Source organism: Marmota flaviventris, chromosome 1, assembly GCF_047511675.1.
Source record: "Marmota flaviventris isolate mMarFla1 chromosome 1, mMarFla1.hap1, whole genome shotgun sequence".
Classification (NCBI taxonomy): Eukaryota; Metazoa; Chordata; class Mammalia; order Rodentia; family Sciuridae; genus Marmota; species Marmota flaviventris.
The window spans coordinates 140,850,823-140,877,981 of record NC_092498.1 but is presented as its reverse complement, the minus strand read 5'-3'; positions in this window follow the sequence as shown (position 1 = coordinate 140,877,981).

The window sequence follows — 27,159 nt, the reverse complement described above, 5'->3', positions numbered from 1 at the left end:
TCTAAAAACGACTATCAGGTGCCTTTTCATGTTCTAAAAAGTTTTGATCCATAATAAGGATACACACTCATGGCGCACAGTGTGGTATTTCAGTCCCTGTATGCAATGTGTACTAGTCAGATCAGGGCAACTGGCATCTCAGTGACCCCAAACATCTAGCATTTCTTGTGTTGAAAACATGCAAAATCCTTTAGATGTTTTGAAATAAACAACTAATTGTTGTCGACCACAGTCACCCCACCATGCTATGATCAGAAGTTATTCCTGCTCTCCAACAGCCGACTTGCACCTGTGAACCATATTAGGTGGCTTTTCTGCTGGTCAAAATATGTGCATTTATTCAAACCCCTGCAAACTGTAAACTCCACATTTGTAGAAAACACTCTTCTGGGGGCTGGGATGAGCCTTAGGAGGTTCCAAAGGAAGACAACAGAACTGTCTTCTTCCTCCAAAATTCGCAACCACAGGATGGCTGTCATTAACTGAGCACCTACTATGTACCAGCATGGCACAAACCTTTTTGCCTCTGGCACCTGATGCAAACTTTATAGCTATCTTATAACTGTCATAATCACCCTCTTAGCCATCACTGGCTGAAGGAAGGCTCAGAGACACCAAGTTGCTTGTTCAAGAATGTATCATGAAGTCTTCAGAATCCTAGCCTTGATTTTTCTTGCCCCATGAGTCCCCCACCTTGCTCAGGTGGCAAATAGAACGTGAAGACCATCAGCCTCACTCAGAGGCTTCTTCCTCCAGACAGCAGGACAGGCAGGCAGACAGACCCTGGAGACAACCTAAATCTCCTTCCTGGTGCACCTGGTCACGGGGTTGTCCATGAAGGGCGTGCCTTCGTCTGTGGCAGCTCTGAGTGCTGTGCCGTCATTTATCCTTTAAAACTCTATTCATCTCTCATCTGGCTTTTCCATGGAAGGGGAGGGGGGGTGAAACATCCCCAGCCACAAATTGCAAGCAGCGAGCTGAGCTGCTAACCAGATGTGGCGGTCTTACGGCACTTGACCTGCTGGCTCATAATAGTTAACACGGGCTCCCCAGAAAAGCCTGAAGTTAATAACATCCCCTTCCCGGGTCCCCAGGGACGCTCTGCTTCCTCCACTACAATTTCCAAGGCCCCGAGTCATGCCAAGCCTGGAACAACTGGAAGACGGAATGGGCCAGTGCCCACACACACCCGTGCCCGTCTGGCTTCTGAGCTGAGGGCGAAGAGGGTAGATGTGGGATGAGCGTCGGGGAGGGGGACTTGGGATGGGAAAGACACGGGCTGCAGGAAAGGTGGCTGGATGCTACGCAGGAGTTGGAGACAAAGGAGGGGCATTCTCTAGACAGGCAACATCCAGCGGAGTCGACGGGGTCCGGATCCAGCCCCAGACTCACCTGGAGCCCTGCCATTTACAAGTCCTGGGACCCTGGCTAAGTCCCTCGATCTCTCCAAACCCCAGTTCCCTCGTGTGATATAACATTAGTGTCACTTCCTTGGACTGTTAGAAGACGTGAACCAGAGGATGCCAGGCAAGAGGCCAGCACCGTGTTTGGTCCATGCTAAGTGGCAGCCAGGTTGTCCTTACCGTTGTTACCTTCTGACTTGGCTGCAGGGTCAAGTTCATGGGTTTCTCGACGCTCGAGGTCCCTCCTGATTGCCAGATAAAAGAGACGCACTCTGGATGCCTTTGAAATCCTGGGAGGGAGCAGAGGGGCAAAGCTGGAGTAAAACGTGGGTTTGGGACCTTGGGAATCTGAGCCCCGACTCCGCACCCGGGAAATGTTTCACCTCTCTGAGCCTCGTCTGCGCCACGGTGATGCCAACACCATTCTCGCCAGATCTCGCAGAGATGGTAACACAGATCACGATGCAATCACCTCTGCACATCCGTTTCTTTCTTGGGACTCTGAGACATGTGATTTGCTTGAAGGGTGAGTGTCCCTGTCCCACTCCAGCAGCCCAGAACTCACTGCTTCTCTAATCCAGGCCCCCTCCTCAGAGTCCCCTGGGCCTGCCACAGCCATGCACAGCCAAAGCCACCTTCTTCTTCCCTTCCGTCTCCCCTCTGAAAACCGCCATTGTGCTGGAGGGGGCTTCTCCGTGAAGGTTTCCTCCTGACCCCCAGGGGCTCCTGAGGGGCCTGTCGGCTGCAAGACGAGGCTTCGAGATGCCCATGGAAACCAGATCTCTCCTTCCTTTTGACACTTCCCGGAAGTGACACAGCACTCTGCACATCTGCCTTGTATAATCTGAATCACTGGTCACCCAAAGAGTATTCACCAAGACCAAACACATAGACATAGACAGAGAGGAAGGCACGTCTCTGAAGGTCCATCACAGGACTGTCAAGGGTGGCTTGGATGTGGTTGCTGTGGGGTTTTGAATAAAATGTGTTCTCCTCCAGGATGGAGTTTCACTTAGAGATGTCACTTTTGGGATGCAAGGAGGAAAATACCAGCTGATGGTAGTCCAAACAAATAGGAGATCACTTTTCTCACACAGCAAGCTCCAGGACTGTGGACATGGCCAGTGATAGCAAAATCAGGGGACACATCTAGATTCTCTTGGCCTTTTCCTCATGGTCACAAAGTAGCTGCCGCCACTGTGGACATCAAGCCCCCACAGGGTAAAACCCAAAGAGGCTGGGGAAAGAGAGTAAATGGAGAAGGGCTCCTTCCCTATGAACATTTTTTTTAATCTTAGGGAAGAAAATCTTTTTGGAAAGCCTTTATCAGAGTCAAGCTTGCATCTTATTGACCAGAAGTGAGTGGCCCACTCACTCCTAATCACTAGCCAAAGGGAAATGGTTTGCCAACGAGGCTGTAAAAGAATTGTGATCCTTCTTTGAGTCTTGACTCATTGTCACCCTGAATGAGTTGAGTTTTGTTAGCAAAGAAAAAGAAAAAAGGGTTGAGGAGATAGACTACAGCATCTCTCTCCAGATGAGATGATGATGTCTGGCTTTGCAAATTGTTGTCAAAAGAATGAATGAATGTATCCAACCTGGCACCTGTCATAGCACCTGGTACGTAGTAAGTGCTCAGTAAACATTTGTGTCCTGCTGAGCAATAAGGATGCTCAAATAGTTCATTGCCAAATGATCACCAATGCTTGGGTTCCTTATTTCTTAATGAACACATATACCGAGACCAGGGGGCAGATTATGTATACAAATGCTATTGGAAGACCAGACAGGTTGCTCTAGATGAGGAAGGGGGGTAGGGCTGGAAACATTTTCTGTCAACAGCCAGGGAGTAGACACTGCAGACTTTGCCGATCACGTGATCTCCGTTGTAACTCTTCATCTCTGCCAACGTAGCACGAGACAAGATAAAGGCAATGCATAGATGACATGGCTCATCTGTGTTCCAATAAAATTTTATTTGCAAAAAAATAGGCAGCAAGACTGACGAACTGTTTTTGGCCACCAAACAGGATCCCAACTGGACCACAGCCACCAAGCTCTGAGATGGGTAGCAGACGTCTTGGCTGCTATGTTAGGATCCTCGGAGAAAGAGAGTCCAAGACTGGGCAGGATGTGTGAGCAAATTGTAGAGGGAAATGACTGTGCAGGAATATGGGCGGGGGAGGCAGGAGCTGTAGGAAGACCCTTCTGCCTCCATGCGGGACTGATACCTGCAGAAGAGAGAGGGAATGGGAAGGAGAAGGCTCAGTGGTGGGCTAGGCACAGCCTGGGGGGCACATGGTGTCATCAGGAGGGCGCTGAAGTATCCGGAACCCATATAGTGGGGCTCAAGACAGGAGAGCTCATTTCCACAACCACCTCTCTAAGGGCCACTGCTCAAACCCACCCACAGTCAACAGGACACACGGAGAATGCCTGCTGCTGTCTCCTCTTCTGCTTAGGATCCAAATACATCCAGCTCTATGCATAGTGGGCGTTGCATGGAAAGTTCTCCGGAGATTGCTCTCCCTCTCTTTGTTGGTTTAGAAACCTCCATCCAGCCCTGGAGGGGACTAGCACTGATGAGAATCCACCTCCCTTCTGCTAGACCCTGAGGGTAACAGGTTCCTTGCTTTCCCCAGGGAGACAAGACCCCCCAGGACACTCAGATGGAACAATCCTTCCTGCAGTGTGCTCCTGGAAGTCCCCAGGAAGGGGAGGCAGAGGAAAGATGTTCAACAGAAGAACCCCACGCTCCGTTAAGTCTGAGAAACAATTTTTTTTAAATAAAATTAAAAAACAAGTTTCCTTTCTGCAAATCTTCTCCAGAGACTTTGGTCCAACATTCTGAGAAATCCCTAAATCTAATTAAACCATAAATCTCTTTTTCTTCTAAGAAGATGGCAATCCACGTTGGATGTGCCATCTCTAAGTGAAACTCCATCCTGGAGGAGAACACATTTTATTCAAAACCCCACAGCTCCCATCCAACAGCTCATGGACTTAACACAACGGAAAAGCCCTGTGGACATATTACTGGCCTGTAGTGAGTTTGTGGCAATCCGTCACCCTGGTTGTCCCCTTTTCTATTAGCCACACTCTTAAGGAATAAACAGACTACTCATCTTCCAGAGCTTTCTAGAGAAGCAGCATTGCATTGCGGTTTAGAGGGTAGACTCCGAGACCAAGCCTGCTTGACTCAGTTTCCCCCATCTGCACAATGGGGATAGCAAGAGTTGCTCTCTCCTAAGGTTCTTCTAAGAATAAAAGGAACCGTTATGTCCAGAAACACTGGGAACAGACTCAGGAGAAGCCAGTCCGCAAGTTTTGCATGAGGGCCACGTTGGATGTGCCACCTTGATTCCCCTAAGATCTCTTGGAAATTGGCTCAAAACCCTAAACGGAACCACATTTAACGTCTGCAACTTTTGAAAGGGTTTCGGTGCATCCCGGTACTTAAGTCAAAGCAAGACGATTTCCTGGAGGGACCATGACAGGTCACAGAACCACCAGAGTATGTGTTCGAAGCACGGTGCCAGGTGCCGGCTCAACAGTCCTCCACGAGGCCCAGATGCTTCCGAAACCCGACAGGGAAACAGGGAAGCCAGAGCCCCCCCCCGCCCCTCCACGCTGGGTGACATTCCCTCGAATCTCTACAACGTGTCAAAGGATATTGGAACCAGGCGGGGGCGCGCGGTGTCGTTTTAGACGTCATGAAAAAATTGGCCACTTTGGAAACAATTTAGTCTTACTCTGTGTATTAAATCACTTCCCCGTGTTATGAGTTATATAGAAAAATAATAATAAATTATTTCCCCCCAAGGTACCGGGAGAAATTGGGTTGCAGTGTTAGGTTATGATCTCTCGCAGGGTTTCCCAGCTATTCAAGGCTGTTTTATTTTAATACATGGTTTGAGGGATTTGGTGCGAGGTGCGATTGGGAAATACATGCTCCTGGATCCTTGAGGTTTTAGCATCGGGGGGCCCCCCTTTCCACTCAACTCCTTACGGAAAATTGCAATTCGGTTATAGGAGCCTTTGGGGAGCCAGGGTACCAGGTGAGTGAATGACTTTAAGAGCCTGAGTTAGGTGTGACCGCCCGTGTGATGGAATGCTGTGGTGAACTGAAGTCCCCAGGCCTGGGGGAGCAGGGAAATCCTTTTCGTAGTCAGCTCTTGGCTCTGCTCTGGGAATCAGAACTGCAGCATCCGAGGCAGTAGCACAGAAGCCCATAGAACCCAAGGTGACCTTGAAGTTGCATCTGACCGCCCTCCGGAAAGCACGTTTCACAAAAAGACATTCGTTTTCATGCTGATTGACGGCGGAAAGTGAAATTGGAGAATGAGATAAGACGGAACAGCAGTGTAACACCTACTATGTGACAACACTGTGTAACACCTACTATGTGACAGCTACTGGGTACTAGGAACAAGGTCACAGACAAAGCCTCGTGTCTGCCCTGGTGGAATCTGGTAGGCCAGATGGGGGTGACATTCAAGTCATCTGGCAGCGGGGGTTGCTATACCTCCAAGAGGGCCCCCAATTCCCCACCTCCTAGTATCCCCGGCCGTGTGTCATTCCCCTCCGTAAGCATGCTTCTGACACACAGGACAGCATAGTTAAAGGGTGTCACTTCCACGGGTAGGCTATAATTGCTATGACTTCTGGCACATCAGCAGAACGTCTCACATGCAGTGTGCACAGCCTCTCGCCCTCGCTTTTTCCTGCAGCGAGGTGACAATTCAGAGACGTCCCACATGGCCAGGAACTGAAGTCGACCTCCAGCGGACAACCACAGAGGATCCGAGGCCCGAGGCCCCACAGGCCACAGAAACTGGATCGGCCCAGGTCCCATGAGCTTGAAAGCAGACTCTTCCCCAGTGAGACCCTGGCCTTGAACGCCACCTCGATGGCAGTCACACGAGAGACCCGGAGGCATGTAGCCCAGGTGAACACTGCCCAGACTCCAGACCTGCGGGATCTGTGAGGTCACAAATGTGTGTTGTTGCTTCAAGCCACCAAGCCCTGGGGGAGCTTGTTACACGGTGAGAGCTGATGGAGGTGACGGTCAGCACGGATCTGACCCCAGGGGTCACATCAGACTCAGACGCGGCCATGTACCCGAACTACCAGGAGTCCTTGAATGGTCTACCTGCATGGTACCTGTGATGACACCTCGAACTGGAAACAGTCAGGAGGGTCCTGGAGGTGGCCTGGAGTCAGTTACGACATGCGGAAGAATTTTCAAATCAGTTGTTAAGCACGGTCATTAGAAGAAATTAAATTCCATATGCTTGCATTGAAATAAATCACATTACAGTCAGAGGTAATGAACACTCAGGACTCATCACTTCCTGATTATTTCGTATATTTTCCTGTGATCCATGCTCTCCGGGGGGTTTGGCTCATCCCATCTGCGTGGTAGAAATCGTGACACCACAGGACACCACTGCACATCTCTTCCCACATGGGTAGCTTAAAACTGGCAGTGGTGGGAGTGGTTATAACATAGGAACTAGCAAACACGATGAATCAAGATCTTTTCTCCGCCCCTTCTCAGGGAGAGCCAGCTGCTGTATGTCTATCAGTAGGCCACTGGGACCCTAAACCAAAGGGATTGGCGTAGACCAGACGTGATTCCGGAACCTACCTTCTTGTGGGATGGGAGTCAGGGAGGGACCCACCTCCTCGTGAAGCTCAGTAATTCATTAAAGAAAAAAAAAATGCAGAATGGATGGAGTTGGATGGACACACCCAAGAGCTTCTTATAGCTCCCCCCTCAAGAGCCCCTCCCCTCTCAGATTTCATTCCCTGACCTGAAGGGAAGCCAGGATTCCAGGTGTCCCGCTAAGCATGGCAAGAAGTCGCCTCACTTCGTCTTCACGCCAACCTTAGCAGACAGCCGCCATTTCTATTCTCATTTCACTGATGAAGAAACAGGGGGCTCAGAAAGGTCAACTAAGCTTCCCAAGGTTCCACTTAGGAAAAGCAGCGTCTGCTGCTGGAAATTCACAGACTCCAACATGGTAGCCAAGAGCTACATAGGATTCCCTGATTTTCAGGCACTCGCCGTGAAAGGATCCAGCTCTCCATGACACCAGCTGCATTTCCAGGGCTTGGTCACAGTGGGTGGGCCGCCATCTTGGAGAAGGCAGATTTGGAACAGACCCAGCTTTAACAGAAAGTTCTCTCCAGCAGCGCGGTTCTGGAACCTCCGTCCTTAACTGTTCCTCCAAAATGGCTCCACGTGACTTCCCGCCTCGTGGACTGGTGGTCTTTGTGGTGGTTTCCAAAGCAACACCTTCAAAGGCAGGAATATCTCCACCCCTTTCCACCCACTTTCTCAAAGAAGGCTCGCTCACAGCATGGGGCCCCGACTCTCTTCTGAACGTCTAAACAACCCACCTAATTGGGGAAGGAAGAAATGGAAAGGCATGTCTTAGATCTTGTGAGTGGCCCGGAGAAGAAAGAACTAGAAAAGCAACAAAACAGTAGTATCCTTTGAACTTGGAAAACACTCAGAGCAGCACTGCGGTTACCCTGTTCCCCCCACGCCCTGATCCTGCCAAACCCCTGCCAAACCCACGCTCCCAACCTCCTCCTCATTCTCACCCAAACTGCCAATCCACAGCAAATTTGTTGCCCAACTCATGACAAGAAGATATTGTGTCAGTACCAGGTGACATTGTGGTCTAAGGTACAGCACCCAACAACAACAACAAAAAATCCCCAAATACTCCGATTGTTCCACCCTCGCAAAAATTCCTCAAGGCCCAGAGCCTGGGAGTCAGCTTGTGGTCTGGTTAATCCGACTTTCAGACACTGGGGGAGTTCGGGGACTTGGAAGCGGTTCTTTGCCAAAGACAGCGAGACACCCGCCATGACACTTAACAGGGCACATGGGCCTCTCCCTTTGGTCATCTCCCCTCTGGCTCTATGATGCCAACTTGAGGCTACCAGGTTCTAAGTTGCCCTCAAGACGCGGGGTCCTGTCGAGGAAAGCATTATGCTGAAGAGACCCCAGGCCCAGTCCCCCATCCCTGCTCCACGCTCCACCAACCCTCCAGGAAAGGAAAAGCCACCACTCGTGGAGATCCCATCTCTGCAAAATGGGTCTAATAAAATGCCAACCTTACAAGCTTACGTAAGGGTCGGAGGAAGATGGAGGTGAAGTGGGTGGTGCATAGTAGGTCTTCACGTAAACGTTGCTCCCTTCATCGAGTACTGGATGTGTGCATTAGAGGTCCTGGTAGAATGGGGGATAAATTTAGAATCTATTCTGGAGAGGGAACCAGAAATACCATGTCCTGACAGTTCCCCTTTCCCCAAGGGGGTGTCTTCAAAGAAAAAACCCCAGACAAATAGAAAGCGAAACATTGTTGCGCAATTAGCTGAGGCTCTGGTGCCAAATCTCAAGGCAGGGCTCGAAAGTCACCTGGGCTGGATCACAAGGCATGCCAGGCTTTTTTTTTTTTTTCCTGCCGTCTAAACAGCCTCAGGCCAAAGTCAACCTTGACTCAGGCTCTCCTTCCTTCACCCCATACGGCCTTGGCTGCAAACTACTGTTGGGCATTTAGGGAGCGGGGGAAGAGCTACTAAGAGACTAGGCTGCAGCTCTGGGTCACCTCTCCAGAAAGACATAGAAGACGAGAGAAATAGAAGACAATTATTTCCTGCCCTGATATAAGTTGTGACCCTTAAAATAAAACCCAAGTAGAGTCTCCAAAGATCACTAATAAGATCCACATTATTCCTGGTGTTGGGAGGTGTGCTTTCTTGTCCTTGATTGTCATTAAGGGCCCAGAGGTGGGGACAAATCTCCAATGACAGCTTTAAGACTAATCAAGTGGCTGGTGTGGAGATACCTAGACTCATCCTATGATGGTTCCTGCTGGCTTGACAGAGCCCCTGGGGAGGGAGCCCCCGAAAGGACAGCTTCCAGTGTCCAGCCCTGGAGACTGGGATCAGAAGGGTCAGAGGGGTCCTGGGAACCTGCACTTTATATGTTGGATGCACAGCCAGATGCAGAAGGTCTTGTGGCTGTTATTTGTTCCACCTTGTTGAGTTGATCTGATGACCTTTCTGCTTATCTGATAGTTCTCATTGACCTGTCCCTCCTTGGTCCCACCGTGGACACTACTGTTTGTAACTTCTGCTTCTACCCCCAGTCCAGGCCCCGCGCTCCTCTGGAGACACCCTTCCCCTCCATCCACTTGACCATCAAAACCGCCATCCAGGTGAAAGAGGGTCTTGGTGAGGTGCATTATGTCCACGCTGACTTTTATTCCTTGCTCTGTGTATCTTTGAGCGGGTCTGGCAATGTGGATAATTCGCATCCATCTGACCATCGGGTGTGTTGGAAAAGTCTGGTAAGAATTTATCGTGGAAACATGCACATCAGAGAGAGCCCAAACATAAGCGGAAGGATCAAAGAACCGCAGACCAAATGTGTGAATTTGCACACGTGCTCACACAGAGAAAATTCATCAAAATGGTGCAGGAACATGAGACCCATATGGACCGTGGAAAAGCCAACACATACACTGACCTACATTTCTCTGGGCAGGATACAACTCCACGCATGCATCTGGCTCCTTCCTCAGGGACAGGGTCAGCAGACAGGCAGTCGGCATGCAAAGCCCAGCAGCATCCCTCACCTTGACCTTGTCCTTGCTCACACCCAATCTTGATCCATCAACCTGCCCGTGACCTTTCATTCCCACTCCATCCTTAACTCCTCCATCTCTGACTACCTCCCCACTCCATCCCCCACCCCCAGCCTTCTGCAATCCTCCTCCAGAGCAGGGTGATGATGAAGAGGGGGATCTCAGAAATGGCACGAGAATGTCTACAAAATCTTTCAAATGGAGGTCACCTTCAAGGGAGCCTTGAAAGTCAAGTAGATGAAGAGGAAAGATTTATCAAGATCTATAGATCAAGATAATACACACCTACATATATAATATCTCCACCTATACATTACGCGCGCGCACACACACACACACACACACACACAACACAAAACCTCAGTTCACTCAGGGAACATTTATAAAAGCAAAATACCCTAGGCTTCTCTTCTGACTCCCAAAGACTCACAGAGATAAGGCACGTGTCACCTGCAGGTCACAATGGAAGCACAGAGATGCGCAAACCCATGGTTCCGGTTGGAAAGTGAAATCTGCTCAGGAAGGAGCGCGGGGGCATCCACAGGTGTAGGACACGTGTGCCACTCCCCATGCGGGCAGCAGAGTTCCGGGTGCAGGAAGGCAGGGGGTGCAGACAGAACACCTTCAAAGGGACATCAAGATGCTCCTCCAGCTGACCTGCCTAGGGATGAGTTTCTGCCCAACAGATGGTCAAGGGCACCCAGTACTGTAGCAACCCCTTGAGGTCCAGACCCATGAAACGTGAAGGTTGAAAAGCACACGAGTGTCCCCAAAATATGTTGTAGGGAAAACCTGCCGCACTGTGTGCAAAACGGTGTAAAGTGAGGGACGGGGAGAGAGGCAATTCTGCCTTAAGTTCTGTGAAACACTAAAGTCTAAAGTCTAAGAGGGAAGTGGAGTAGGCAATTCTTCCCAAGCTGGTTTGAGCACGGAATCTTTCTGAGAAGCAGCTTTCAAACTGTCCTGAGAAAGAGGAACCCAAAACCAAACTCTTTCCACCCAGCTGACAGATGGGGAAACTTGGACACCATGTAAAGGGATTGGCCCTAATTAGCACACCAGGGAGTGGACACCTGGGTCTCCTGACCCCTGGGCTGTAGTCACATCTCCATACACTGCTCAGGACATGTTCATGGGTGAGGAACTTGAGGTTTTCATTCACTTCTTAGGTGACAAGGCTGTGCTATCTTCTGGGTTGGATGCTGGAAATATAAAACCAGAAAGAAAGAAAAAAAAAAAGCATGTCTTTGCCTTCTAGGAGATTATAATTTACTGGAACAACATAAGTAAGCAGTCAATTAGGGTACAGGAAGTTGGTGGTTAGTTCCGATATGCACAGTTCCATATGCATAATTCCAATAAGCACAGATTTTAAATTACAGCAGTCCCCAATGACATGGTTCACATTTCAGTTACCACAGTGTATTAATTGCATGTAATTGTATGAAGTGCAAACCTACCCGCTTCCTCTTCAGTCACTGTGGAAATACCAGATGCCTATCAGGATCCGAGACCCACTTCACCATGCCTTTGCAAAGCCGGAAGGTGGCTGTTGATGGTGGATCTGTTATTCAGCTCACACACGGACAGCAAAGCGCGTAGTTGTGTCACCTCCTTGTCCCCTTGGGAAGAGATCCACTAACATTTTACATTATAATCAAAAGGGGGACCTGGCCAACAAAGGTGTTGATCATGCCGCTAGTGAAATCCGCATATGTAAACAGGGTAATAGAAGAAATTGCTGACCTCTGTGAAAGCCACTAGACAGACAGCCAGAGGGACTTGGTGAAGGTGAATCTGGTAACATCAATGAAGAACGTGAAGGTGTCCTAAAAATGGGACTCCAGTGGTGGAATACTCTGGGAGAGAGCTCACAACCTTGAAAGTGCAAAGAATAAAATATCAGAAGCTGATTCAAATGTAGGGAAAAAAAAAAAAACCTCTGCCTTCTCAAAGCATTGAAAAGCTGTCCCCAAAGTGCTGCTCTATCCGCTCAGGGTAAGATTTTCACACAGAAAGAGAACCTGGGCAGTCTCGACATCTTTCATGTCTTAAAACCTGGTATACCAAATGATAGTTTTAGTGGGTTTCTTTCTTTGCATTTCCCGATACATTGATAGCCAGTAGACAAAGGAGTTTGAATGTTCTACCAAATCGTTTTTAAGGGCTGCAGTTTCTCCCATGCATTCAGATGGCCTCATGAGGTCCCACTTGCAGGGTTCCTCCTGCAGTCCCATGCTGCTGGGCAGAGGGGACACCCTGGGCCGGAACACTCTGGGCCTCCGTGTATAAGCAAATCCACAAAAAGCACCAATAGCAAGGCAGATATTGGCCCCTCCAGGAGGAGTTTATTTTTAAAAGTGCAGGGGTCCCTCCGTCTCTGCAGGGGATGGGTTCCAGGGCCCTCTACAGACACCCAACTCTGACGCTGCCCAAGTCCCTTCTACTAAACACAGCACCGACACCCCCTGCCCCTGTTCACTTTAAATTATTTCTAGATGACTCACCCCTAGTACAATGGAAGTACTATGGAAATGCCTGTTTACCCTCTCGTTTAGGATAGAATGTCGAGGAAAAAAGCCTGTACATGTTCAGGACAGACAAAACTGTTTTCTTTTCCAAATGTTTTCCATCTGTGGTCTGTTGAATCTGCTGATGTGGAAACCACAGAGACAGAGGCCTGACTAGACCACAGTGAAAAGCAGAAAGGTCCGGGTTTGAGGAGAACCTGAGCCTGTATGGAAACCCAGGGCCAGAGGCGCAGAGATGTTCCCACCCCGGGCCCAAAGGGACCAACAGAGACTGGCTAGTGCCTCTTTGTCCTGTGAGAAAGAACCTGATTGGCCCAATTAGGTTCTAGAACTTACGCCAGAACCAATCAGGTGTGGCCAGGGAGAGTCACGTGACTCTAATATGGCGACCAAGGGCCATCCCAGTAGGCGAGAAGCACCCAGAAATGGAGGTTTATGGGTGGGGCAGTCAGTTCAAAATATGTCCACTGGAGCCGGTGGTCTATTTTTATTTAGCAAATTCTGGTGTAGCACTTTTTATGTGCCAGGTACCATGTGAAGTCTTCCCTTCACTTAGAAAAACCCTATGAAACACTCTGTTATTAGCCCTTTTTATAGATGAGGAAACTTGGAAACAGATACACTGAATCATTTTCCAGCTGGGATCAGAATCTACGCGGTGTGACTCTAGGATTCACGCGTTTATTCACCACTTTCTATTATCCCTCAAGTTTAAGTAGGGGAAAGCACTGGTCTTTATCCACCAGCTCCTCAAACCCTTCCAAGATCCGAGTTAGAGGAGCACTTAACGGCCCTAAGATCTATGTGCTGAGACCAGGGTAAATGACAGGCCTGTCATGGTAGATGAGTGAGTCCTCCCTCCCGCCCCATCCCTTCCCCATCCTCTGACTTCTAGCCATGGTTCCAGAGAATACAAATGAAAGCGAGACCAAGAAAAATAGAATTTCTCTCTCTACTCGCCATCTGCAAATAATCAGAAATGGTATAATTCAGAAAATAAAGCACCATAGGAAACTAAAGTCCAGAAAATGCCCCGGAGCCACGGAGTTTAATCTCTGTCTTCCAGCAGGTGATGTGGAGACCAATCCACCCAGTACCTTGGCACCAGGTCTCCTGTGTTCCTGATCCAGGGTCCAGGGTCTTCCTCTGAGCACCCCTTTGAAGAAAGCCAGGCTTCTCCTTGGGAGACCTCCTACGGTTCCCTGGCTTCAATTGGTGACCAGATGTCGGTCACTCTCAAATCTTGATCCAACTCGGACCTCCCTCCTGCTCTGAGGACCAAGGAGCCAACAGCCTACTGGCCATCTCCACTTGGATGTGACACAGGCCCTTCAAATGCAGCATGTCCAGAATCAACCCCAGCATCTCCTTCCCAGATACACCCCTTCCCTGCCTCAAGAAATAGTCCCATCGTGTGTCCAACCACCCAATTCGGAATTGTAGCAGTCACCCCCCCCCCACTTCTCTCCCACTGATGCTTTAGGAAAAGCATCTATCCATCAAGTCCTGCTTATTGGAATTTCTGAATATCCCGGACTCCTACTTCTGATCTTCCTCTCCATCGCTTCCCCAATTCAGGCTACCATTTTGCTTTCTTAGAAGGCAGAAGTATTCTCACAACAACCAGTGCCTGCCTTCAATCAACTCCCCATTACTACCAGAGTGATCACTGTATGGTACAAATCTGATCACGTTTCAGCTTTCCCTAAATCTCTTCGAAGTTCCCCTTCTTCCTCTCAGATCAGATCCCAGATCCTTAACATGGCCAATGGGCCTGTATACTCTGGTACCCACTTACCTCCCCAGGTCTTCTCCCACTGCCCTTCATCGCCCTTCAAATAAATGAACTTCCAGTCCTAGGACCTGCCTCTGACAGGCAGCCTCCCAAATGGCCCCAGGGACTGTCCCTCCAGTATTCACGTGTGTGTTGATCTCTTCTTGTTGGGTGTGAGCTGGATCTCGTGACTTCCTTATAATAAACAGACTAGGGCAGAAATGTTAGGATGTCACTTCAAGATTAGGTCACCCAGATGTTAGGATGTCACTTCCAAGATTAGGTCATCTGGAATCCATGACATACTCTATCCTCACATTCTCTCGCTTCTCCCTACCCCCTTCTGCCCCTCTCTCCCTCTCTCTCTCTCTCTCTCTCTCTGTCTCTCCCCCCTCCCCCTCCCCCTCCGTTTAGTGAAAGGATGTTTCATGTTCTAACATCTCTACCTAGTGGCAAGAAATTGATGCCTCCAGCCAATAGCCAGTGGGGACCTCAGGCAAAGTCACCAAGATTCCTGACCCATAGATACAGAAGTAATCCCTGTTGGTTGTTTTATATATTTCCTTAAAGGATTATGATAATAAACTCACTTTCGTGTAAACACATTATGACATAACATGATATTTAAATTCTTACTTAAATTTTTCAAAGTCAAGTCTAAATCTAAGTTTTGGTCCTTTTCCTGTGCATTTGGCTCCTGCTTTAAGCAGATACTTTTTTAGTGAACCTTTATTTACTCATTTATTTTGCCAGTGTCTTTGGGTAACGAGGACCTTAGTGTACCCAGGTGACGTGTTCACGACTTTACAAGGAAGAATTCTGAGGCCAGCTATGGGGGCACACACCTGTCATCTCAGTGACTGAGGTAGGAGGATCACAAGTTTGGAGGCAGCCTGGGCAACTTATTTTGAGACCCTGTCCGGCTGGGGGTGCGGTTCAGTGGTCGAGAGCCTCTGTTTGTTCTGAGCGTAGCAGTTCCTTGTGTGACAGTGGGTGATTAGTAAAATTCCAAAGGCTCTCTTGTTTCTGAGCCACTACACATGGTGTTCCGACCACCTGGGCGGCTCTTCCTGCCCCTCAAGGCCAACCCATGGTACCTAACTCCAACAGGTTAGAGAACACCTCCTCCAGGGGGTGTGCCCTGATTTCCCTCCCCCAACACTGATCAGCCCAGACAGTAAGCACGGACCTGTCATGACTCACCTTGGATCCAGTCTCCAAAAAAGAACAGGGTACGGAAGATGGGTTGTAAATACTTCCCCAATACATAAAAAGACCCCCAAAACCTTCTCCTCCCTGTGCTGAACAGAATCTCCTCCTCATGCTGAGCATTTGGCTCAACGCATAGACACTGCCTACGTCCTGAGTTTTCAGAAGCCAGCCTTTTAATTTCCACAGTGGTATCGAATTCAAGTTTGATAGGTCCACTGAGCTTTACTTGAACTTCTCTTTCATTTCGCTTTTGCTTTTGCAATGACTCCAGAGGGGCATTATCATCCTCCTTCTACACAGAAAAGAACTGAGACCAAGAACTGGAGAAAGTCTCTTTGGCGAGCAAGTGCAAAACTCCAGACTGCAGAATTGCTCTCCAAATTCAGCCTAGAGCCGCTCCGCAGAGCTGGGTACCAGAGGAACATGACACCCTGATTACTGCATGATTCTTCTAAGAATAGCGCAAATTGCTTCTGCATATATGACTGACGGCCATAGCTCACCAGGCAGGCATCTTGGTCAGCAAATAAACTACGATATGAAATTTTTAGTCTCTAAGGGGGAAAGACAGTTGAATCAAGGAAATAAAGTAAAACCTAATTAAGTCAGATCCGGAAAAAGGGAAATTATTTTAAAACAACCGTAAAAAATAAGGCATTTGGAAAGAAAATTAGTCTTGATGCTTTCTGATACATACTGGGAAGCTGATAAATTGTTGGGGGGCGGGGGAAATAAGGTAGTAATAAGCAAAACCAGTTAGATTTTAAAAAGAACCGCCTCAACAGGCTGCGTTACAAACTGATATATCAACTCCAAGACGCTAGGCTGAGCTTGGTGTCTCAGGAGTAGATGCAAGACACTTGCTTGATTTTTTTTTCTTTTTTTTAACTCCATGAAAATTCTATTGGCCACATGTGACGTTCTGAATGAAACAGAATTCAACGAAAGAACTAGAGTTAGGGAAAAATGCTTCCTATCCAGTGACTTTCATTTCTTTGCTAACTAAGCACCCAGGAGAAGCTCACGAATGTGTCTGCCCCGTGCAGAATGACGTTCAGTAGCAGAGAAAATTCTAGAACCCATTCTAGAAAAGAGGGATGAGCCCCAGGCTGCAGTATCCGTGCAAGTAAGCTTGCTTGGCCCTCGGTGTATTTTGTAACTGTCTATCAATATTTCCATCTTAGGAGCTATCGATATTTCCATCCAGATTTCCAGCATGGGACACTCATAACGGCCAGTGTTGGCCAGAGCTCACCCGGAAGTCAGGGGGTGTTGAGATTCCAGTGATGACCAAAGATGCCCACTATGTTCTTAAAATGCCATGGTTGCAACAGAGTCACTCCTGACCTTTAGAAAAAGCGAGGCTTGTGCAAGAGCATCGTGAAGCCCTGTGCTCTCCTTTCCTTTCTGCTTTCTCCCCGACCTCTCGATCCTGACGTCTCTGCTTCTGCGTGTGTTTTCTTTACTTTCTCCTCTTATGAGGTCTGTTTCTCTGTAGCTTTAGTTGTAAGTGATGATCACTCTGATCTGGTGTCCATTGCCTGGTCTTTCAGTTCAGCCCTTGGGTCTTCCCTTCCCCCTCCAGTTGGCTCCGGCTGGATGAGACCAGATCTCTCATGCATTGAAGTCAGGCTGACCAGTTGCTGGTCATAGTTGCTGGTCCTTGAGGTGCCTGAGGCTCTATTCCAACAAGGGGGTCACAGGGGCAAAGTGTGTCTGCCAGGGAACTGGGATTCTAGAGACACATTTTGTTCAAGAGCAGGCAGGCTGCCGGGTACCGTGGCACACGCCTGTCATCCCAGCAGCTCGGGAGGCTGAGGCAGGAGGATCGCAAGTTCTAAGTGAGCCTCAGCAACTTAGTGAGGCCCTCAGTAACTTAGCAAGACCCTGTCTCTAACTAAAATACAAAAAAGGGGGGGGGGGCGTTGGGGATGTGGCTCAGTGGTTAAGTACCCCTGGGTTCAATCTCTGGTACCCAAAAAAGGGCAGGCAGGCCATGACCAAGCCCACAAGCTCCCCAGGCCTGCACAGAAAAGCCACCACTTCCCCAAACAAGGCCCTTCAATTTAGGCAATTTGTCTCTTGGCTCCCACGAGGGGTGGCCTCCCTAGAACTTGGCTTCCAGAGGGCAGAGTTCTATACAAAAGGAACGATGCACTTTCCTCGGCCACCCAGCCCTTGGCACATGCACAAATGGAAGCAGTTAGTTTCCGTAACGAATCTGTAATGCTGCTCCAGAGCTTCCAAAGCAGTGTGAATCCACGGTCACACGGCCACCAGGCTCATGAGCCATTCTGGGGGTTCAAATCCATTGCACCTCACACCTCCCAGCACAGACAAACCGCTGCACCTCTCCTGACGTGGCCCTAACAAGTTTGTCTGTATGGGCCCAAGTTTGAGAACTCAACATTATTTGCTTTTGAGATAGAACAAAGATTCTCTATTTCCACTGGCTCCTCCCACCTCTGAGATGGCCAAAAGCAAAGTGTGTTCCCCAGACTTTTGTCCATTGGGCAGAAACAAGGAGGTTCTGACAGGATAAAGAGGCACAGGGGCCTCCTAGCTCTGCCTTGTTTGTGCCTTGTGACCTTGGGCAAGTTACTTGATCTCTCTGAACTTCACAGTCTCCATTTGTTCAACAGGAACAAGAAATATCTCCTTAATTTGTTGAGAGGTCACAATGAGAAATGGAAGCCGCTCACCAGGCTGCAGCTGATATACAATTAATACATTGGTCCTTTCTTTCTCCTAAATCCTTTCTTCTTGATAGAAGTATTAGACCCTCAGCAACTATTTATAGAGAATTTAGGATATTCATCACCCTGTGCGGGGCCCCACGTGGAGAAAAAAGAAAAATACAGCTGATGCAGTTCGGCATCCCTGTTGGGTCCCATTTTGGCTCTGATGCTTTCTGGCTGTGTGTCTGGGTCAAGTAACTTAACTTCTCTGAACCTCATCTCTGAAACAAACACCAGCCATCAAAGCTACTTAACAGGATGATCTCGATCCTGTCTTTCATTTACATCATTGTCTTCCCCATCCGTAGCCAGAGCTTGAAATGTATTGACTAACTCAAAGTGAATAAGGATCTCCAAGGGCGAACAGAAATTTCTGGAGACGTTGTAAAGAGAAAAATCTAGAGGTAACCGTGCTTGGTATCATAATCAAATCTGCCATGAATTATTATTATCCTTGTGGGAGAAGCTTAGAGAGAGAGACCTTTGGAGCATCAGATAAAGCTATCGGGGTCCTTCCAGCCATGCACACCCAATGTTTAGGCTAGACTTTCAAGGACTGGCATCAAAGAGGAACACAAGTGGTTCAAACACCCTCAAGTTCAAGGGGAGTGGAGATGAAGAACTCCAACAACAAAATGCAGTGATTCAGAATGGATAGCCTATGTTTCTCCTGAAAAATGGGGGTAATTTGGAAGAGTCTCTAAATATTTTTTTTTCTGTAAAATTTCTTTAAGTGTCACTCTGCCTGGTGTAGAAAGATCACAGTTGGCTGCAGGTTCAAGTTCCAAACGGTTGCCCTTGATTTGACCATCAGGACCCCCCTTCCTGCTGGCCACCTCCGTGGCTCTGAGCTGGCCAGGGCAGTGCACAGTGAGCCAATAAGAATACGCAGGAGTTCCACGTCGTGGGTGAAATTGGCAGGCACTTCAGCTGGAGCGGGAGACGGCAGTTCAAGTGCTAACGCTGACACTTATGTGCATGTGACTCGTTTTTGCTAATGAGGTCAAGCCGGATGGGGTTGGGCCAGCAGAGTCACAGCCAGCATTTGGACCAGCCCCATCAGTGTGGAATGACTTTCCAAGACTCAAGCAGTGACCAGAAAATAAATATCATCCAAAGTTTGACATTTCCAAGCAGGACTTGGGAGTCTTGAAATAAAATGGTACGTTCTTGCTTTCTCAAAAAATAAAATAAAATAATTTTTTTTCCCCCAAGGGTTCTGCCTTCCCCGTGAGTGTCCTGGGTCAAGGCTCTGAAGGGAGGGTTGTGATACGCAGGGGAAGGGTGGGCTGGTGTGTCCTGCTGTGGGTTTGGTCCTTGTCATTGAGGTGCAAAGGCCCTGAGGCATTTCTATGGACAGAGAGCCAGCAGCTGGATAGGACCCCGTGTGTCTTCTCCTCCCTCTTCCCCTCCTGTCCTCTGTCTCCCTCCTGTAAGCCTGTGTGGGACCCTGAGTCACTGCTACGATTTGAATGTCACAGGCTCTTGTCTTGGAGAGATGTTCCCAGGTGATTGGGTCTCAAGGCCTCTGACCTCATGGATGAGTTAATCCATTGATACGATTCAAAATTAAAACTATTATAAAGTGGCAAAAGCTGTCCTTGTGGGATCTAGTTCAAGGAAGTGGGCCATGGGGACATGCCCTTGGGGACTCCATCTTGTCCTGGCCCCTTCCTCTGTCTCAGCTGCCATGAGCTGAACATCTTCCCTCTGCCTTTCCCCTCCTCCGTGATGCTCTGCCTCACAACAGGACCAGAAATAATGGAGTCCAGCAACCTTGGACTGAAACCTCTGGACCAAAATAAACTTTCTCTATTCTAAGTTGGTTTTCTCAGGTATTTTGTCACAGTGACGCAAAACTGACTAACACCGTCCCTGTTCAAACTTTTTCGTTTATGAGATTTACTGTTCTGGAGGTCCACTGACCAAAACCAAGGTGTTAGCAGGTCCTTCTAGAAGCTCTGAGGGAGGAGGAGCTTGTCCCTGCTTGTCCCCTGGCTTCCTGTCTCTGGCCATCGTTGGTGTGGAGATTTCTCCAAGTCCTGCCAGTCTCCACATCACCTGCTTTTCCCCGTGTCTAATCCAAATCCTTCCTTTCTCTTCTCAAAACAGTTGTTCACCCCAAAATCATGATGACCTCACTTTGAGATTCTTAACAAAGACACTGTTGCCAAAAAAGTTCAGACAGCCAGGTCGTGAATGGAGGTGAATTTGGAGGAAGCCACAATCAACCCCCTTCAGTATGCTTTCAGAAACTATATCATAATCAGGATTCTCATTTTTCAGGCTTCACAAAAAAAGGATCAATGACAAAATATGTATAAGAAAGTGACAAATTCAGAATGCGAACCCAGGCCCGGGACCCGGGCACTTGGCCACTGTATCCTCCTGCCGTTGCCCTGAGGGGTTAGTTCTCTGCTGACCACTTGGTTGGGCCAGGTTCCGGCTGTAGCCACGATGCTTCCTGAGAATCCCACCCCTGTGGCTTTGCCCCCACGCATGAGTCTTACTGGACAAATTCCCAGGGGTGCAGTTGCTGGGTCAAAGGGTTCTCCCTTTTTACTTCCAAGGTTCATGGGGCTAGAACGGACCCTGGTGGGAGCTCCCCCTCAGCTCCATTGGTCACCCCAACACCAGCCTCCTGCTCTGAGGAAGGAGGCAGGGGGATGCCCTGGGTGACTTCAGATGCCGTCCCTCTTCCAGCCTCTGCACCTGACAGACGGTGCCCAGTGCTACCTGCGACAGGTGTTCGTCATTCTCGGGAATCAGCCTTTGTGGATCAGACACGGGAAACACCAATGTGGAGGATGCATGGAAAGACATCTATTGTCGTGGGAAGTGAGTGACCCGTGGAGACGGGGCGTTCAGAATAGAATTTCCAGTGACCCTACAGCATAGAGATAGGGAAAGACACTGTAAACAGGCCAGGTGGGACCAGGGTGATGCAGGCCAGGCCTCAGTGCCATGTCTCAGAAAGTGTCCCCAGCGACAAAAACACACAGGCGGGGGAGACTCATGGGAAGAGTTTGAAGAAAACTGATCTTTTTATTTGTCTTAATTAGTTCGACGTGCCATTAGAAGGCACTTGGGCACACCACGCATGTCGGAGTGCAACTTCTCCGTCTTCTGGTTGTACTGGATGTAGAACCCCACCAGTCGCGCAGTCATACACGCACATCGGGTGACAATGTCCGACTCATTCTATTCTCATTCCTACCCCCAAACCCCTTCCCCTATCTATCTAATCTAAAGGACCTCTATCCTTCCCTAGTGCCGCCCGCCTTATTGTGAATTAGCATCCACCTATCAGAGAAAACATTCGGCCTTTGGTTTGGGGGATTGAATGGGAAAAAAAATCTTTACCACATGTACCTCAGCTAGAGCTGAGGATATATGAAGAACTCAGAAAACATCACACACACACACACACACACACGTGCAAAAAAAAAAAAAACCACAAATAACCCAATCAATAAATGGGCTAAGGAACTGAACAGAGGCTTCACAGAAGAAGAAATATAATCAATCGATCCACAAATATATGAAAAAGTGTTCAACATCTTTAGCAATCAGAGAAATGCAAATCAAAACCAGGTTGAGATTCCATCTCACTCCAGTCAGAATGGCAATCATCAAGAAAACATGCAACAATAAGTGTTGGTGAGGATGTGGGGAGAAAGGTACACTCATACACTGCTGGTGGGACTGCAAATTGGTGCAGCCAATATGGAAAGCAGTATGGAGATTCCTCAGAAAACCTGGAATGGAACCACCATTTGACCCAGTTATCCCACTCCTCAGTTTAGACTCAGAGGACTTAAAATCAGCATACTACAGTGACGCAGCCGTATTGATATTTATAGCAGCTCAATTCACAATAACTAAACTATGGAGCCAACCTAGGTGCCCTGGAAGAGATGAATGGATAAAGAAAATGTGTTACATACACAATGGAATATTACTCAGTCTTAAAGAAAAATGAAATCGTGGCAAATGGATGGGAAATGGATGGAACTGGAGAATATTATGCTAAGAAAAATAAACCAATCCCCCAAACAAACAAAAACCATTCTTTTTTTAAAAAAATGTGGGGTGGAGAAAGCGAATTTCAAAATGAATATTTTTTATAGGAAGTGATTTCAAATAGTTTCTATAAATGGATGCATGAAATATTATCATGAGACGTGTGACCATTTCTTCTCCACATTCTTAAAAGCCAGGACATTGGAGTTGCCTGGTTCCCAGAGCCTGCAGGGCCGGGTGCACAGTGGGGTCCAAGGGAGAGACTGAGTGAGTGAATGAATGATCCGCTCCACACCCCAGTGAGACACGGCACCTCCCTGAGACCTGACGCCAGCCGGAAAGCACGGCCACATCCTTTTGGCCAGGATGGGAAGGTCTTGCCCTTCCCAGAGTTGACTATCCTAATCCCTCCCGCCAACAACCAGGAGGAGCCAGCCTGGCCTCTTGCCACAGAGCTCGCTGACCCCGGCTCCTCCAGAACCAACCAAGCTGGACACGACCCCGTCTCTGGCCAAGGAGCTGGTACAGACCGAGGTGGTCATGGTGGGATTCCTGATATCCTTGAGAGAAACAAATGCAACTCAAGACTTGGCCTGTCCTTCCAAATCCTTTTGATGACTTTGTGTGTCAGGGGAGGGGGACAGGGGATATCTTTCACAGGGAGGTGTCTGCTGACAATCAAAGTGACTGCTATTTACTGAAGGCTTGCCCATGCCAGGCCCTTGCGCATCAGGACCCTTAGCCCCAGCGGACAGCAGAGCCAAGCTTTTGGGCAACTCTGCGAGGCCTCGCGGCCATCCCAGGAGGAGCAGGGAGGTACCCACCTGCCCGTCCACGGAGGTTGAGGTTTTAACCACAGGGCTCAAAGTGCCTCTGCGTTTTGGAACCAGCAGCCCACCACCCCAAAAGCAAAAGCACCACAGCGAGCTAGCCCCGTGCCCTTCCTGTAACCAGGTGTTGCTGCAAAATGTTTCTCTCCTCACACGGGAATCACTGTCATTATCCCCATTTCACAGGTGAGGCAACTGAGGCCCAGGGAGGTTCATTAGCTCACCTAAGTCAGCTGGGAGCCAGGCAATGGAGACTGTTGGTCACCCTATCCAGAGGACATGCTCTAAGCCAGCTCCAGGGACCCTTAAAGGCAGGAGCTGTGAAGATAGGACAAGACCCACAGTCACGTCGGCCTCTGATCCATAGAATCCAGGGAGTCTCTAAATCTTAGTTATTCTGACATGTAAACTGGGAAGAGTCGAGTCGGCTTCACTTTATGATTCTTAAGGCTCTCTGCCAAGTCACCACTGCCAAGCCCAGGGCTGGCCCCGGGGGGGACTGCCCAGCAACGGCTAGGTTGCACGGTGTCCCTGTCACTGACCCCAGAGGGGGTGATGTGGGAACGGCAGAGGCAGGAAGGTGCGCTCGCTGGGAAGAATTAATCAGAGCATCTTCCCGAGGCCCAGGGAAGGGAAGCCGATGTCACCCCCGGCTCACACCAGCTGCTGTCATCTCCTGTCCCAGGTGCTGAGGTCTGAGGCAGGGCCGCCCAGCTGCCCGGGAGAGGAGGCGTCTGTGACACCCACTCAATCCTGCCTGGAGGGCGGGTGGCAGCGTCAGAGCTGACCTCTGGGCCCTGGAAAGCGCCTCTGACTTCCGCCCTCGTCCCTTTTCCGTCACTCATTCTCCTCCCGGACAATAGGAATCCGGATGTAGAGCCCATTAACCCCCAGGGTCTCACCGTCCCCTGGAATCCCAAGACGGGGGGCTCTGCCTCTCACCTCTGCTCCATCCCCGAACATGGGCGGCAGTCCACAATGCATTCCACATGTCCCCACCTCCCACGCTGCCTCTCATTCCAGGCCTCCATAAAGGCCATTGTTCGGTCATTCAAGAGACGCAGAGGAAGCCCATGAGGTGAGCATCTGCTCTGGAGCCAGCTTGCTCAAGGTCATGCCAGGAGCTTGGGCACTTCCCAACTGCCTGACTTGGGTCCAAGATGCTCGGTGTCTCTGTACCTCGGGGTCCACGTCTGAAAATGGGTTCCCAATAATCCTCACCACAGAGTTTTGCTGTGCAAAACCCCTGGAACAAGGGCTAGCACGTAATAAATGCTCAATAAACAATACTTAGCCTGATGAGCAACAGCATTGTGGACGTTAACGTGGTCATTGATGTCATGCACTTCACGCAAGTACTAACTCCTTTATTATGGCCTTATTCCTGGGCAGCGGGGAGATGAGATCACCTAAGGAGAAAGTCTCACAAGGGGATGAGAATTAAAGTTGAGACTCCAGAGGCTCATATAAACCCAGCTCTCTCTTGCTAGTACCATTGGCCTCCTGCTTGGCCAGGTTTGGGGTCAGCACCAGGGGGACCACACGGGCCCTACCCTACGATTTACATACTTGAGGTTCGGGTCCTATGGTCTGGGATCAGTTGAATGATCTATGTAAGGGGACAAGGGAGCACACCCAGGGGCTTCACTCACATACCATGCCACCACCACCCTGGCCTGGGGTGGGTCCCTGGCCAGCTTCTCCGCCCACCTTCTTCTCCCTGCCCTGCCTAGCAGCCCAGCCTGCCCTGCACCCACAGTGGGGCCTGAACCTACACCGAGAGTCAGGATGGGGCTGTGAATCCTGCCGCATGTCTGAGCAGATCCTGGTGACCACTGTCCCCACCCTAGGCTGGCGGTACCTCAGTGTACCTGGGGAGAGTCTGCACAGAGCTAGACACTCAGCAGGCACAGCCTCCCATCACCGCCACCAGAATCTGTCACCAGTTGGTGCAGAAGCTGTAGTGCCCTGGGGACCGTGGCCCGTGGGAAGTGTGGAGGGCAGGGGGGCAGCCCAGCAGTCACGAGGCGGGGCAAGTCCCCGGGGCACCTGTCCGAGTGTACACATCCCTGGGTCTACCCCGGCTGGAGATGCACAGCCCTGTCTCTGGGCCTGGGAGGAGCCTCCCTTCCTTTGGGATTCTGGTTTCTGTTGGTTCTGGCCGGGTGGAGGCGCCCTCTGGGAAGAAGCCCCCAGCCCAGAATGTGCCATTGGGATTCTGCCTAAGAATCAAGTGCTCAGGGTTCTGCATTTAAAACAGGCATCACCTCCTCCTAACTCGAGTTAAATAATAAGTAAATATCTAAATAATAAGTAAAATCTTTCCAGTAAGTTCCCACTCTGGTTTTTCTTTGATTGGAACAAATTGACTTATAACCCCAGGGAGAGTCGAGAGGGTCCAGGGAAGAAGACAGCTCCTGCGTGTGCGTGTGCGTGTGCGTGTGTCGCGAGTGCTACCTCTCCCCTGCTCTCTGCACCAAGCCCTACATTTTCATTTTTTGCACGGAACCCTGCAAATGATGGAGCAGGTCCGGCACCTCGTAGCGACCCGCTTCGACCTGAGACTTTCTAAAGAGCATTTCTGTCTCTTCATTCATGTTCCTTCCAGGTAGCAACAAGGTGGGGAGAGAAAAGTAAAATAAGAGAAATGAACAAGGAAGGAAGGAAGGCAAGCCCATCCCACCACCCACACGCTCCCGCACATCCAGGGCTGGGACACTGAGAACAGCGCCCGAGCACGTCATCTTATCTCCGAGAGCCTCAGTTTGCCCCTCTGGGAAGTGGGTGCAAAGACTCAGCCTCCCTCTCAGGAGCCTCAGAGGGTCGGCTAGGATAGTGCTCAACTTCATGCTGTCCCCAGTGTATCCAATAAGGGACATTTCTATTAAAGGAACCTGGAGATGTGATAATAATAATGGAGAGGAGAAGGAAGAGAAGATGTGTTCTCACTGGCTTTCCATGTAAGTCCTACGACCAGATCAAAATTGCTTTCTCTCCAGACGTGATTTATCAATTGGTTCTTCTGCTAGGGACGATGTGAAGCCTTTGCTGTTTTTCTTTCATACTTTTTTTTTTTTAATTGCGGTTGGTATCCTCCAGGTACTTCCTGTCCTGGGCAGCCTCTGTTGCCCCAGAGCTTCCCGGCCGGCCCCAGCTAGTCTCGGTGCTTCTGTCCTAGACTGTGCCAGTCAAACCCTGGCTCCTAATAACAGCGATCTCCACAAGCCCACAAGATGCACCCGGATCTTGGAGAGGCGATTGGCTGTGGGTTTCCTTTCTTTCTTTCTTCTTCTTCTTCTTCTTTTTTTTTTTTTTTTGGTACAATGCCAATAGCAACCCAAGGTATGATGGGAATATACCTGATTTTTTGAATAAAGGCAGGAGATGGACACCAGGGTCAGACACTGACCTCCTGTTTGTGCTAAGAAATTAGCTCAGCGGATCCTTCCTATAGCTGCAGTAAAATAAACTGCCACTCAGTTTCAATGACAGTAATTTCTCAGCTAGGAATGAATTTTTCATGGTCACTGGACATTTGTCTGATCAGAGGATCAGAAAATTTAAGGTTTTGTTTTCCCTTAAATTCCAATTCTTCTTCTTTTCTGCACAACTCAGAATGAGCTACACCCACATAATTAATACACACACACACACACACACACAGAGGCATACACACGCGCACACATACACACACATATCCAGTGGCCAAAGGGCTGGATTCTCATTCACTACTGGTTGAAGTGCATATTGGTTCAGTTTGGCAGGTCAAGTAATATGGCCGAGTAATACCACCAGTGGATTAGACGAATTACCAAGAGAAGAATCTGGTACAGTAGTTGTCTTGGTCCTCAACAATGTCCAGACCCGTGAATCCAACATTTCTTCCTGCAGAAATTTCACTTAAGCAAATAATCAGAAATAGAGGAGAAGAGGATTGCAAAACACAGTGCTTATTGGGATATTAAATCTAAGAGTGAAGAAT